We start from the raw sequence: 13,502 nt of genomic DNA on the forward strand, positions 1-13,502 counted from the left end.
GGGGTTTGGATGGGTTCAAAATTGGGAAAGGAGTACGGCAAGGCTGTATAATGTCTCCCTGCTTATTTAACTTATATGCAGAATTCATCAGGCGAAAGGCTGGGCTGGATGAAACCCAAGCTTACAGCAATATATATATTGTACGCATACATAATTTCGAAGGGGCAGAGGAACCAGAGACCAAATTGCAAACATGCGCTGGTTTATGGAGAAAGCTAGAAACTTCCAGAAAGACATCTACTTCTGCTTCATTGACTATGCAAAAGCCTTTGACTGTGTCGACCTCAGCAAACTATGGCAAGTTCTTAAAGAAATGGGAGTGCCTGATCACCTCATCTGTCTCCTGAGAAATCTCTATGTGGGACAAGAAGCTACAGTCAGAACTGGATATGGAACAACTGATTGGTTCAAAATTGGGAAAGGAGTACGACAAGGGTGTATATTGTCTCCCTGCTTATTTAACTTATATGCAGAATTCATCATGCGAAAGGCTGGGCTGGATGAAACCCAAGCCGAAATTAAGATTGCCGGAAGAAATACCAACAGCCTCAGATATGCAGATGACACAACCTTGATGGCAGAAAGTGAGGAGGAATTAAAGAACTTTTTAATGAGGGTCAAAGAGGAGAGCGCAAAATATGGTCCAAAGCTCAACATCAAAAAAAAACTAAGATCATGGCCACTGGTCCCATCACCTCCTGGCAAATAGAAGGGGGAGAAATGGAGGCAGTGAGAGATTTTACTTTCTTGGGCTCCATGATCACTGCAGATGGTGACAGCAGTCACGAAATTAAAAGACATCTGCTTCTTGGGAGAAAAGCAACGACAAACCTAGACAGCATCTTAAAAAGCAGAGACATCACCTTGCCGACAAAGGTCCGTATAATTAAAGCTATGGTTTCCCCAGTAGTGATGTATGGAAGTGAGAGCTGGACCATCAAGAAGGCTGATCGCCAAAGAATGGATGCTTTTGAATTCTGGTGCTGGAGGAGACTCTTGAGAGTCCCATGGACTGCAAGAAGATCAAACCGATCCATTCTGAAGGAAATCAGCCCTGTGTGCTCACTGGAAGGACAGATCCTGAAGCTGAGGCTCCAAGACTTTGGCCACCTCATGAGAAGAGAAGACTCCCTGGAAAAGACCCTGATGTTGGGAAAGATGGAGGGCGCAAGGAGAAGGGGACGACAGAGGACGAGATGGTGGGACAGTGTTCTCGAAGCTACCAGCATGAGTTTGACCAAACTGCGGGAGGCAGTGGAAGACAGAAGTGCCTGCCGTGCTCTGGTCCAGGGGGTCACGAAGAGTCGGACACGACTAAACGACTAAACAACAACAACAAGCTGAATCAGTAGAACATGAGAGTCTTAATCTCAGGGTTCCAGCCCCACAGTGGGCAAAAGATTCCTGCATTGCAGGGGGTTGGGCTGGATGACCCCACAGGGTCTCTTCCAACTCTATGATTCTGTCACTCATTTTCGTTCCGCTCTGTCGAAAATCCCATGTGGACTGATCGTTATCATCACCATAACCATTGATTAAATTTACCAGTCGCTTGTGACCCAAAGGTATCCAAGCAACTTACAGCAATATATATATTGTATACATACATAATTTCGAAGGGGCAGAGGAACCAGAGTTCAAAGTGGAAACATGCGCTGGATTATGGAGAAAGCTAGAGAGTTCCAGAAAGACATCTACAGTGGTGCCTCGCAAGACGAAATTAATCCGTTCCGTGCGGCTCTTCGTATAGCGGGTTTTTTGTCTTGCGAAGCAAGCCCATTGAAACCTTAGCGGATTAGCGCTATTAGCGCTATTAGCGGTTTAGCGGCTTTTAGCGGATCAGCTGATAAGCAGCTTAGCGGCTTAGGAAAAGGGGGGAAACCCGCAAGATCTCGCAAGACATTTCGTGTTGCGAAGCAAGCCCATAGGGAAATTTGGTGCTGGGAGTTGTAGCGCAGGGCGCCCAGCGGGCGCAAGGTTGTGGATTGCTGCTTTGGACAATGGAGAAAATGTTGGCATGGTAAATTAGCGACAAAAGGTCAGAACTGTTGAGAGGACCTGAGTGGTGGGATCTAGGGGTATTGTGGGGAGGGTGCCCTGATGGTGTTTCCTGCTTGGCAGGGGGTTGGACTCGATGGCCCTTGTGGTCTCTTCCAACTCTAGGATTCTAGGATTCTAAGAAATGGAGGCAGTGAGAGATTTTACTTTCTTGGGCTCCATGATCACTGCAGATGGTGACACTGCATTCCTTATCAGCTATAGCTCCGCCTTATCCATTTCTGTACTGCTTCCATGTTATTTTGATACTGGCTCTTGTAGGAACGCCTTGGTTTTAAGTATGAGAGTTCGTCTGGAAGTCTGGAGCAGGGTGTTCTCCCCGCTCCGTGCAAATTCCCCTTCTTCCTCTTACCTGTATTATTTGTGGGGAGGGGACTTCAGCAGCAGCCACAGCGGTGCAGCAGTCCTACCCTGCAAGAAAGAAGGAATCCCTGAATGTGTGAATGGTCTGTCACTGACCAAACGACCAGGGACGGGGCTTCAAGAAGCCGTTGCAGGAAGTCGAGTCCCAGGGGAGCCGAGGGCTCCTGTTTCTGGCGAGGGGCGTACCGATGGGGGGCAGGGGGGCGGGCTGCCCCAGGTGCTATCCTGAAGGGGGGGTGACATTCTGACGCGCCCCCTGCCCGCGCCCCGCAAACCCGCAAATCGCGAGCGGCAAAGCATAGAGCGGCAAAGCAATGAACCCCCCCTGTCCCCTTACCTTTGAGGCGAGAGGCCGTTGTCTCGGCTCCAGGCCCTCCCGGGATGCGGCGGCTCCCAGGCTGAGCCTTCTCCTCGCTGCAAAAGAAAGGGAGACATCAGCCGGCGCGAGCCCCAGTCTGGGGCAGGAGGGTGGGGATCTGAGAAGGGGGCATTTCTTCCTACCTGATCTTATTAACTGCCCCACCCTGAACTCCTCCATGCGGGCAGCGTCAGGGCTCCCTCCCGACCGGCCTGGCACAGAGGCAGCAGCCAAAGAATCCCCCTGCTCCGGAATCACTTGGGAGGCGTTTTTGATGGGGGGGAGCCTTGGCTGCTGCTTCTGTGCCAGGTACGGCCGGGCAGGAGCCATTCCCACATGGGGAACGGAGGGAGGGTGAGGCAGGCGAGGATCAGGAACCGCCGGGAACCGCCGCGATGTTCTGCCGATCTTTGTCCCGGGAGCAGGCGCTGGAGCCTCTCCCCCCTCGTGCTGGTGGGCCTCTCGCCTAAGGAAGAAACAAGTTCTGTTAGTCTGGTTGCTTGGAGGAGTTGGAACCAAATAAATATACAGATGATAATATTCATTATTATCACCTCTATATTTAGACATGTTGGTGGACAAATTTTGGAGTCGATTTTGTGCCCCACCTCTCACCTGCGCCCCTGGCGGGGGCCCACCTCACCACCCCCTAGCTAGGGCCCTGCCTGGACCACAGAGAAACCTTCATAAAAGTACAGGGATCTCTAAATCAGGCCTTCCTCCTCCACCCCCAAGATCCCTGGGAAACACTTCCCCGGCCACACAAAGTCACAACATACCTCCAGATGTTGTTGGGTCTCGCTGCACCGCTGGGCTGCTGCTCCTTCCCTAAACCACGGCCCTGCAAAGAGAGAAGGACATTGTACTCTCTAGGGGGGCAGAACAAGCACCCCTGCCAGGCTGCCCAGGCCCACGTCACCACAGGCTGTGGGCGCCTGACCCCTGGCTTGGAAGGAGGGGGGCAAGGGGCTGGGGCGAGACGGGACTGCAACCCCCAACCCAGCCCTGTTTTGCGCAGGTCAGCACCATGACCTCCCTGCACATGTGGGGAATGGATTCCCCATGGAATTAACCTACCACAATCTCAAGTGGTGCCCCTCCAGCCTCCTTCATACTTGGTCGTTTCAGGAGCCTTTTATGTCCTAGGAGACAGAAAGGAAAATAAAAACCATAGGAAGAGGTTACAGGTGGGAAGACTTACAACAGCTTATAGAAATGACACCAAAGAAGGATGTTCTTCTCATTACAGGGGATTGGAACGCTAAAGTAGGGAGTCAAGAGATAAAAGGAACAACTGGCAAGTTTGGCCATGGAGTTCGAAACGAAGCAGGGCAAAGGCTAATAGAGTTCTGCCAAGAGAACAAGCTGGTCATCACAAACACTCTTTTCCAACAACACAAGAGACGACTATACACATGGACATCACCAGGTGGGCAGCATCGAAATCAGATTGATTATATTCTCTGCAGCCAAAGATGGAGAAGCTCTATACAGTGAGCAAAAACAAGACCTGGAGCTGACCGTGTCTCAGATCATCAGCTTCTTATAGCAAAATTCAAGCTTTAACTGAAGAAAGTCGGAAAAATCACTGGGCTGGTTAGATACAATCAAAATCAAATCCCTTATGAATACACAGTGGAAATGAGGAACAGGTTTAAGGATTTAGATTTGGTGGACAGGGTCCCTGAAGAACTATGGATGGAGGCTCGCAACATTATACAGGAGGCAGCAACTAAAACCATCCCAACGAAAAGGAAATGCAAGAAAGCAAAATGGCTGTCCAACGAGGCCTTACAAATAGCGGGGGAGAGAAGGCAAGCAAAATGCGAGGGAGATAGTGAAAGATACAGGAAATTGAATGCAGATTTCCAAAAAATAGCAAGGAGAGACAAGACGGCCTTCTTAAAAGAGCAATGCAAAGGAATAGAGGAAAACAATAGAATGGAAAAAAAACAGATCTGTTCAAGAAAATTGGAGATATGAAAGGAACATTTCGTTCAAAGACAAAAGTGGTAAGGACCAAACAGAAGCAGAAGACATCAAGAAGAGGTGGCAAGAACACACAGAGGAATTATACCAGAAAGATATGGATGTCTCGTACACCCCAGGTAGTGTGGTTGCTGACCTTGAGCCAGACATCCTGAAGAGTGAAGTCAAATGGGCCTTAGAAAGCACTGCTAATAACAAGGCCAGTGGAAGTGATGATATTCCATCTGAACTATTTAAAATTTTAAACGATGATGCTGTTAAGGTGCTACACTCAATATGCCAGCAAGTTTGGAAAACTCAGCAGTGGCCAGAGGATTGGAGAAGATCAGTCTACATCTCAATCCCAAAGAAGGGCAGTGCCAAAGAATGCTCCAACTACCGCACAATTGCACTCATTTCACACGCTAGCAAGGTTATGCTTAAAATTCTACAAGGCAGGCTTAAGCAGTATATGGACCGAGAACGAAAACAAAAACCATCCCAATGAAAAGGAAATGCAAGAAGGGGGAAAAATGGAGGCAGTCAGAGATTTTACTTTCTTGGGCTCCATGATCACTGCAGAAGGTGACAGCAGCCATGAAATTAAAAGATGCCTGCTCCTTGGGAGAAAGCAATGACAAACCTGGACAGCATCTTAAAAAGCAGAGACATCACCTTGCCAACAAAGGTCCATATAGTTCAAGCTATGGTTTTCCCAGTAGTGATGTATGGATGTGAGAGCTGGACCATAAAGAAGGCTGATCGCCAAAAAATGGATGATTTTGAATTCTGGTGCTGGAGGAGACTCTTGAGAGTCCCATGGACTGCAAGAAGATCAAACCTCTCCATTCTGAAGGAAATCAGCCTTGAGTGCTCACTGGAAGGACAGATCGTGAAGCTGAGGCTCCAAGACTTTGGCCACCTCATGAGAAGAGAAGACTCCCTGGAAAAGACCCTGATGTTGGGAAAGATGGAGGGCACAAGGAGAAAGGGACGACAGAGGACAAGACGGTTGGACACTGTTCTCGAAGCTATGAATATGAGTTTGACCAATCCGTGGGAGGCAGTGGAAGATAGGAGCAGTGGCGTAGCGTGGGGGGTGCAGGGGGGGCCGGCCGCACCGGGTGCAACATCTGGGGTTAGGGCAAATCCACGGGTTAGGGGGCGCAAATCCACGGGTTAGGGGGCGCAAATTACTTGCCTTGCCCCGGGTGCTGACAACCCACGCTACGCCACTGGATAGGAGTGCCTGGCGTGCTGTGGTCCAGGGGGTCACAAAGATTGGGATACGACTAAACAACAACAAGTTGCTTTGGGAGACGATAATCAGGCATAGCCCAGTTCTGTGAAGCTTGGAGGGGGGTGTGAGGCATCTGGGCTTTAGCAGCACAGTGGTGCCTCGGGTTAAGAACTTAATTCGTTCTGGAGGTCCGTTCTTAACCTGAAACTGTTCTTAACCTGAAGCACCACTTTTGCTAATGGGGCTTCCCGCTGCCGCCGCGCCACCAGAGCACGACTTCTGTCCTCATCCTGAAGCAAAGTTCTTAACCTGAGGTACAATTTCTGTACAAGCCAAGCCCTGGCTCCATGGCTCACCTGAATCAAGAGAATCATCTTGCCTCCAATATGGCTGAGTCCCCATTCCTGCTGCATTAAACCGCCACATTCTCGGAGAAATGACGGCTGTGTCCAGCTCAGCTCCAGCCCCCCCCCTCGTGCCGCCTTCTAGAACCCACCGCTCTCAACCGACTCTCACCTGCCCCCCCTTCAAACTCCATTTCCAAGCCTCCTTCCATCTTCCGTCTCCACCAGAATTCCACTCTCTCTCTCTCTTCCCCCTCCCTCCCTGCTTTGGAATTGTAATAGCATCACCTCACAATAATAATATTGCCACTCATCTCCTCTAGGCCTCCTACCTTGAGAATCCATCTTTCTCTACCAACTCTCACTGTCATCTGACAGGCATCCCCTTTAAAACCAGGGGGGTGTCAAAGTGTGCTGGGATGAGGCCACCGTGGGTCAGGCCAGAGGGGGCTGGTGGGGGTGTGGTTGTGCCTCCCCTTCTTCTGCATCTTGCTCCCCCACCTGTTCCTCGAGAGAATCATAGCATGGCAGAGTTGGAAGGGGTGCCAAGGGGCATCTAGTCCAACCCCCGGCAGTGCAAGGATCCTGCCCACAACCAGCCCTGGCTGGGCTCCACACTCCCACCACCTTCCCAGCTGGATGCACAGACCCCTTGCCATTCTGCATGGGGTGGGGAAAGGGGAGAGAGAGATGTTTTGCTCCCTAGAATCATAGAATCCTAGAGTTGGAAGAGACCACAAGGGCCATGGAGTCCAACCCCCTGCCAAGCAGGAAACACCATCAGAGCACTCCTGACATATGGTTGTCAAGCCTCTGCTTAAAGACCTCCAAAGAAGGAGACTCCACCACACTCCTTGGCAGCAAATTCCACTGTCAAACAGCTCTTACTGTCAGGAAGTTCTTCCTAATGTTTAGGTGGAATCTTCTTTCTTGTAGTTTGGAACCATTGCTCCGTGTCCGCTTCTCTGGAGCAGCAGAAAACAACCTTTCTCCCTCCTCTATGTGACATCCTTTTATATATTTGAACATGGCTATCATATCACCCCTTAACCTCCTCTTCTCCAGGCTAAACATGCCCAGCTCCCTTAGCCGTTCCTCATAAGGCATCGTTTCCAGGCCTTTGACCATTTTGGTTGCCCTCCTCTGGACACGTTCCAGTTTGTCAGTGTCCTTCTTGAACTGATGTAGCCTTATGAGGCTTTGCCCTCGGTTGGGAAAAATATTGAGCCTGGGAAAGGGAAGTGGGAGTCAACAGACACTCAAGGAATAGTTTTGGAGAAAAGGCTTTTATTTCTACCATCCATGAACTGGTAGAAGGAGCAAATGTGATAAGTCACAAAAAGAATGCACGAAATTCACAGTCATGTGCACAAGCATATATACCCCTTTCCAGTTCCTTCCTCCTTTCTCCTCCAACAGGGGTCCTCTGAGCATGAACAGAAAGCTGTCTTGGGACTATTGGACTCTTCCCGGGAAAGGGGTTTCAGAGTGTTCAGATATGTTTCAATCTCTTGTTCTGGCATGGTTCCCAGACAGAAAGTAAGTTGCAGTGTGGTTCTTTAGCAAGGCCAGAAGGCATGAGAAAGGCCTGAGAAACAATGGACTGTGTTCCCTACCTTTCTTGCAATCTTTTTAGTTATAGCAAGCGGAATGTTTCTGATGCTTAGCTAATGCCTTTTAGCTGCTGAGAAAAATGATTTTGAAAAGCTCTGAGAAGCTTTGAGCTTGCTTTGGTGGGGGGTGACTTCGGGCCTAGGTGAGGTCACCTGTCCTCACCTTCCTTCACTGTGGTGCCCAGAACTGGACACAGTACTCCAGGTGAGGTCTGACCAGAGCAGAATACAGTGGCACTATTACTTCCCTTGATCTAGATGCTATACTCCTATGGATGCAGCCCAGAATTGCATTGGCTTTTTTAGCTGCCGCGTCACACTGTTGGCTCATGTCAAGTTTGTGGTCAACCAAGACTCCTAGATCCTTTTCACATGTACTGCTCTCAAGCCAGGTGTCACCCATCTTGTATTTGTGCCTCTCATTTTTTTTGCCCAAGTGCAATACTTTACATTTCTCCCTGTTAAAATTCATCTTGTTTGTTTTGGCCCAGTTCTCTAATCTGTCAAGGTCGTTTTGAAGTGTGATCCTGTCCTCTGGGGTGTTAGCCACCCCTCCCAGTTTGGTGTCATCTGCAAATTTGATCAGGATGCCCTTGAGTCCATCATCCAAGTCATTGATAAAGATGTTGAATAAGACCGGGCCCAAGACAGAACCCTGTGGCACCCCACTAGTCACTCTTCTCCAGGATGAAGAGGAACCATTGATGAGCACCCTTTGGGTTCGGTCAGTCAGCCAGTTACAAATCCACTGAGTGGTAGCATAGTCAAGTCCGCGTTTTACCAGCTTCTTTACAAGAATATCATGGGGCACCTTGTCAAATGCCTTGCTGAAATCAAGGTAGGCTACATCCACTGCGTTCCCTTCATCTACCAGGCTTGTCCCTCTGGACACGGATATGAGAGCCCTGTCAATATCTCAAGGGCGTCCCAAGGAGGAAGCTTGTCTTCTCCTGCTCCAGAGGCCCCCAGGACCTGAAGCCATGATTTCAAGTGACCAGAAAGGAGATTCCAACTCCAGGAAGAACTTTCTGACAGCAAGAGCTGTTTGACAGTGGGAGGAAATCCCTCAGAAGGCGGTAGACTCTCCTTCCTTGGAGATTTTCCAGCAGTGCTTGAACGGCCACTTGCCGTGGGTTCTTGAGCTGAGATTCCTGCATTGCAGGGGGTTGGAGTAGAGCGTGTTACTTCCAGTCGGCCAATTGGTGTTAAAGAAGGATAGAACTTTCTTTATGTACGCTACAGCAGCAGCAAGAATACTCATCGCAAAGCACCGGAAGACACAAGACCTACCCACCTTGGAAGAATGGCAGATGCAAGTAATGGACTACATGGAAATGGCGGAAATGACTGGCAGAATCCGAGACCAGGGAGGAGAGTTGGTGGAAGAAGATTGGAAGAAATTAAAAATTTATTTACAGAAACACTGTAACGTTTTTGAATGTTAATGGCATTGAAATGAAATGAAGGGGTTCTAGTAATAAGTCATAAGAATATGTAAGAATGGATTGATATTAGATGAAAAATTGAAGCTATAATATGTGAGGAAAAATAATTAAGGATAAACTAACAGGATATGAATTTGCTGAACCAATCTTTAAATGGAATACAAAAAAGGGAGGCGTGAGGAAGTCATGGAAACAAGTTAATCAAAGACGAGATATTAAAAAAGAGGGATTTTTGTTTTTTCTTTTTGTTCTATGTTAAATGTTTGCATTTTTGTATTTTGGGGTTTGGGGTTTTTTGGGTTTTTTGTATCTTTCTTGTGTTTTTTCTTTTATGTGTTATAACTTCTTTACTGTTAAAATGTAATAAAATATCATTATAAATAAATAAGAGTGTGTTACTTCCAGGTTTCGATGTTTGCGCATGTGCCGACACACAAAATGATGTCACGCGCATGTGCAGAAAGGCAAAAAGCGACGCATGCGTACGTGCGCAGATGTGCCGTCGCTAGTTACGTTCGCTTCTGGAAGCGAATGGGGCTCCGGAACGGATCCTGTTCACATCGTGAGATACCACTGTACTGTAGCATATATTTAACACAAAAAACAGCGGCAGTTTGTTTTTGACAAAGGACAGCTGGACATATAAAGGGCCCCATTACCTTCAGTAGCTTCGGGCCTCATCAATCCTAAATCCGGCCCTGCGTCGGACGTTTAGCTTCCAAAGAATGTTTGCAAACCAGAACATTCATTCCGGGGTTGCAGTATTTGGGGACTGGAATGCAAGGCGTTTGAGATCCAAGGTATAACTGTATGTTCTTTTAAATATTTTTTTTTTCTCCGTGAAAAAGACCCTGATGTTGGGAAAGATGGAGGGCACAAGGAGAAGGGGACGACAGAGGACGAGATGGTGGGACAGTGTTCTCAAAGCTACCAGTATGAGTTTGAACAAATTGCAGGAGGCAGTGGAAGACAGGAGTGCCTGGCGTGTTCTGGTCCAGGGGGTCACCAAGAGTTGGACACGACTAAACAACAAGAAGTCACCATGTTCCCTAAAGCACTGGAGGTCAGTTTGTCCAGACCCATCTCTGACTTCCCAAGCTGCAACATGGGACCGACTTCTGCATTTCTCCTTACAGTTTACACTTAGAGGGGGAGGAAAGCGGGGAGGGGGGGAATTCACTGGCAACCAATGCACCCAAATTCACTGGCATCCCTTGGGTTTCAGACGGTACATGGGTAGTTTTAATTTTGTGACTGCAGTGATGATGGTGCCCAAGAAAGTAAAATCTCTCACTGCCTCCATTTCTTCCCCTTGTATTTGCCAGGAGGTGATGGGACCAGTGGCCATGATCTTCGTTTTTTTGATGCTGAGCTTCAGACCCTATTTTGTGCTCTCCACTTTCACCCTCATTTAGAGGTTTTTTAATGGTGACTTTATGGGACAATAAACTCCAACAGCTCCTAATCCTTGGGCATGCCAGCTGGGGCCCAAGGAGTCCAACGTCCTCTGGAAACCCCAAGGCAGCTAATGTTCCTCCAGGATGCCTCCAGCTAAACTGGCCACCAGCCAGAGAGCCAGTGTGGTGTAGTGGTTAAGAGCAGTGGACTCGTAGTCTGGTGAACCGGGTTCGATTCCCTTCTCCTCCACCTGCAGCTGCTGGGTGTCCTTGGGCCAGTCACACTTCTCTGATGTCTCTCAGCCCCACTCACCTCAGAGAGTGTTTGTTGTGGGGGAGGAAGGGAAAGGAGAATATTAGCCGCTTTGAGACTCCTTAAAGGGAGTGAAAGGCGGGATATCAAATCCAAACTTCTTCATCATGCCAAGCATTGGGCAAATCTAGTTTAGAATGCAGTGCGCTTGGCGTTCAGGCTTGTAGACACTTCAGAAACCAGGCATGGCAGCAAGAACTCTTGTGGATACCTGGTTCTTGCACCATACTACACTCAGTTATCGGCTGCCTTTTTTGTTTCCTGGGCCAAATCATGGTGCTCCTTAAACTTCTTAATCAGGAGCGGGAACTGCCCTGAGATCTACAGATAAAGGGCGGTTATATGAATTTATTAAATAATAATAATTCTGCTCGCAAGGCCGTTTCCCCCAAACCACACACTCCCATGCTAGATAACAAACACAGATCGCAAGGGACAGGTTGATTTTTGCTTGGAGCAGTGTGTTCGCTGTGCCCATCAGCTGGGCAAAATGCAGGGTTGGGGCTGGCAATACACAACCCCCTTTGTGCAGCCAGCTGTTGGGAGCCCTCCATAAGGAATTTTGACAGGTGGAGACAACTCACATGTACATGATGCCGTGCGATTGACCTGTGGGTTGCCCCACACAGCCAGTCCGCCCACTCGGTGGGGTCAGGTAGTAAAGATCCGGACCCCAAAGCCCAAACGATTTCCCACCTGAATATATCTAACATGAGCCTCCCCAAACACAAACTTCAGGCTGAGTCTACCTTAAGAGCCATTAGGCTGGCAGGTACCAGCAGGCCAGACGCGGGTGGCGCTGTGGGTTAAACCACAGAACCTAGGACTTGCCGATCAGGTCGGCGGTTCAAATCCCTGTGACAGGGTGAGCTCCCGTTGCTCGGTCCCTGCTCCTGCCCACCCAGCAGTTCGAAAGCACATCAAAGTGCTAGTAAATAGGTACTGCTCCAGCAGGAAGGTAAACGGCATTTCTGTGCGCTGCTCTGGTTCGCCAGAAGCGGCTTAGTCATGCTGGCCACATGACCCGGAAGTTGTACGCCGGCTCCCTCCGCCAATAAAGCAAGATGAGCGCCGCAACCCCAGAGTAGGGCACGACTGGACCTAATGGTCAGGAGTCCCTTTACCTTTACTTTTTACCAGCAGGCCAGACTGTGTGACCTCAGTGCTTGCAGACATCAGGCTGTCTCAATAGACAATGGAGTGCACCTCCAGGGGTGAAATCAAACCACTGTTCGCAGCACCCAAGTGACCACCCCAGGGCGTAAGCCTGGGCAGTGATTATGGGGGTCCTGCGCTGCCCAGATGACAAGACTCACTGATGGGGTCCAAAGGAAAGCAGAGCAAGACACCTGGATGCAGGTGTTGCAAGTGTACAAGCGCCACCCAACCATTTTAGGGAATCCATTTAGGATTGGGGCAGTTTACTCCTTAACCCTTTCTTCTCCCAAAGGTATCTTGGCAAGGCAGGAGAGGTTTAGTGATTAGGACAAATGTCAATTTCCCATTTTTCCCAATCACAAATTCAGTTCCATGTTTGATTTTCAGGGGGGGGGGCGTTTGCTTGTTCCTTAAAAGCTCTAATGAAAATTTCTCCCAACACCCAGATTTTCATATGCAATTTTGCTCATACACACATTATGGCAAGCAATTTCCTGTAATATACAGTAATGCAGTTTTCTGCCATTCGTTTCAATGTCCACTTTAGCCTAATTTAGACATTATGGCATACGTTGGGCTGGATTTGCTCAATTCAGAGAAGTGTGACTTTCAAAGGATAGCCATTGTTTTGGTTTGCCTATTGTTTCAGGAAACATGAAAACAAGTCCACTTATTCAGTGAAGTGTATATACCTCTTAATTATCGCAAATGTATCATTCACTCAATCACTACTGGTCTTTATTCATGTCTGCGAGTCCCCAGGCGACCTATTTTGATTGCTTGCAAACAGGTTCAATTATATCTATTCCTCATCGAGCCTGCTGTTTGCAAGGGAAGAGGGGGTGGTTACAAGTTAATGAGCACTCATCCTGATTTGCTTGCTGGGACTTTGCGAAAACCATCCTGTGTGTTTTTGACCAGCTATTCACAAAAATTAAACCCAGAGGCCTTCAGCCGCTAATGCTCCACAGGTTGAAATTCTATTGTCTTTTGAAAAGACCGACCCTGGGTTGCAGGAGAATAATCTATGCCAAAATCAGGGAGCTGTGAAGCTTCAAGTCAAGGACCGCTCATCTTTTTGAGGCCTGTGGGCATTATCTGCCGAACCAGATCAACTGCTGTGGGCACCACACACTGCAGCCTGGTCTATGGGCTACGGCTGAATACTTGCCGCGGGCCTCATTACAACAGTCCTGCATGCGCCAGCAAAGGACTGTGTGCCCACATGCAACCCCTGCACTAAGC

General features: G+C 48.7%; 1 protein-coding gene across 1 annotated transcript in view; it reads left to right on the plus strand.

Annotated features, from left to right (window-relative positions):
- The window catches only part of LOC309332990 (protein-lysine 6-oxidase-like), a 285,922-nt gene that overhangs the window by 50,369 nt on the left and 222,051 nt on the right, over nt 1-13,502 (plus strand). The window lies entirely within an intron of this gene.

Source organism: Podarcis erhardii (assembly GCF_964252035.2).
Source record: "Podarcis erhardii genome assembly, chromosome: 18".
NCBI classification, from domain to species: domain Eukaryota; kingdom Metazoa; phylum Chordata; class Lepidosauria; order Squamata; family Lacertidae; genus Podarcis; species Podarcis erhardii.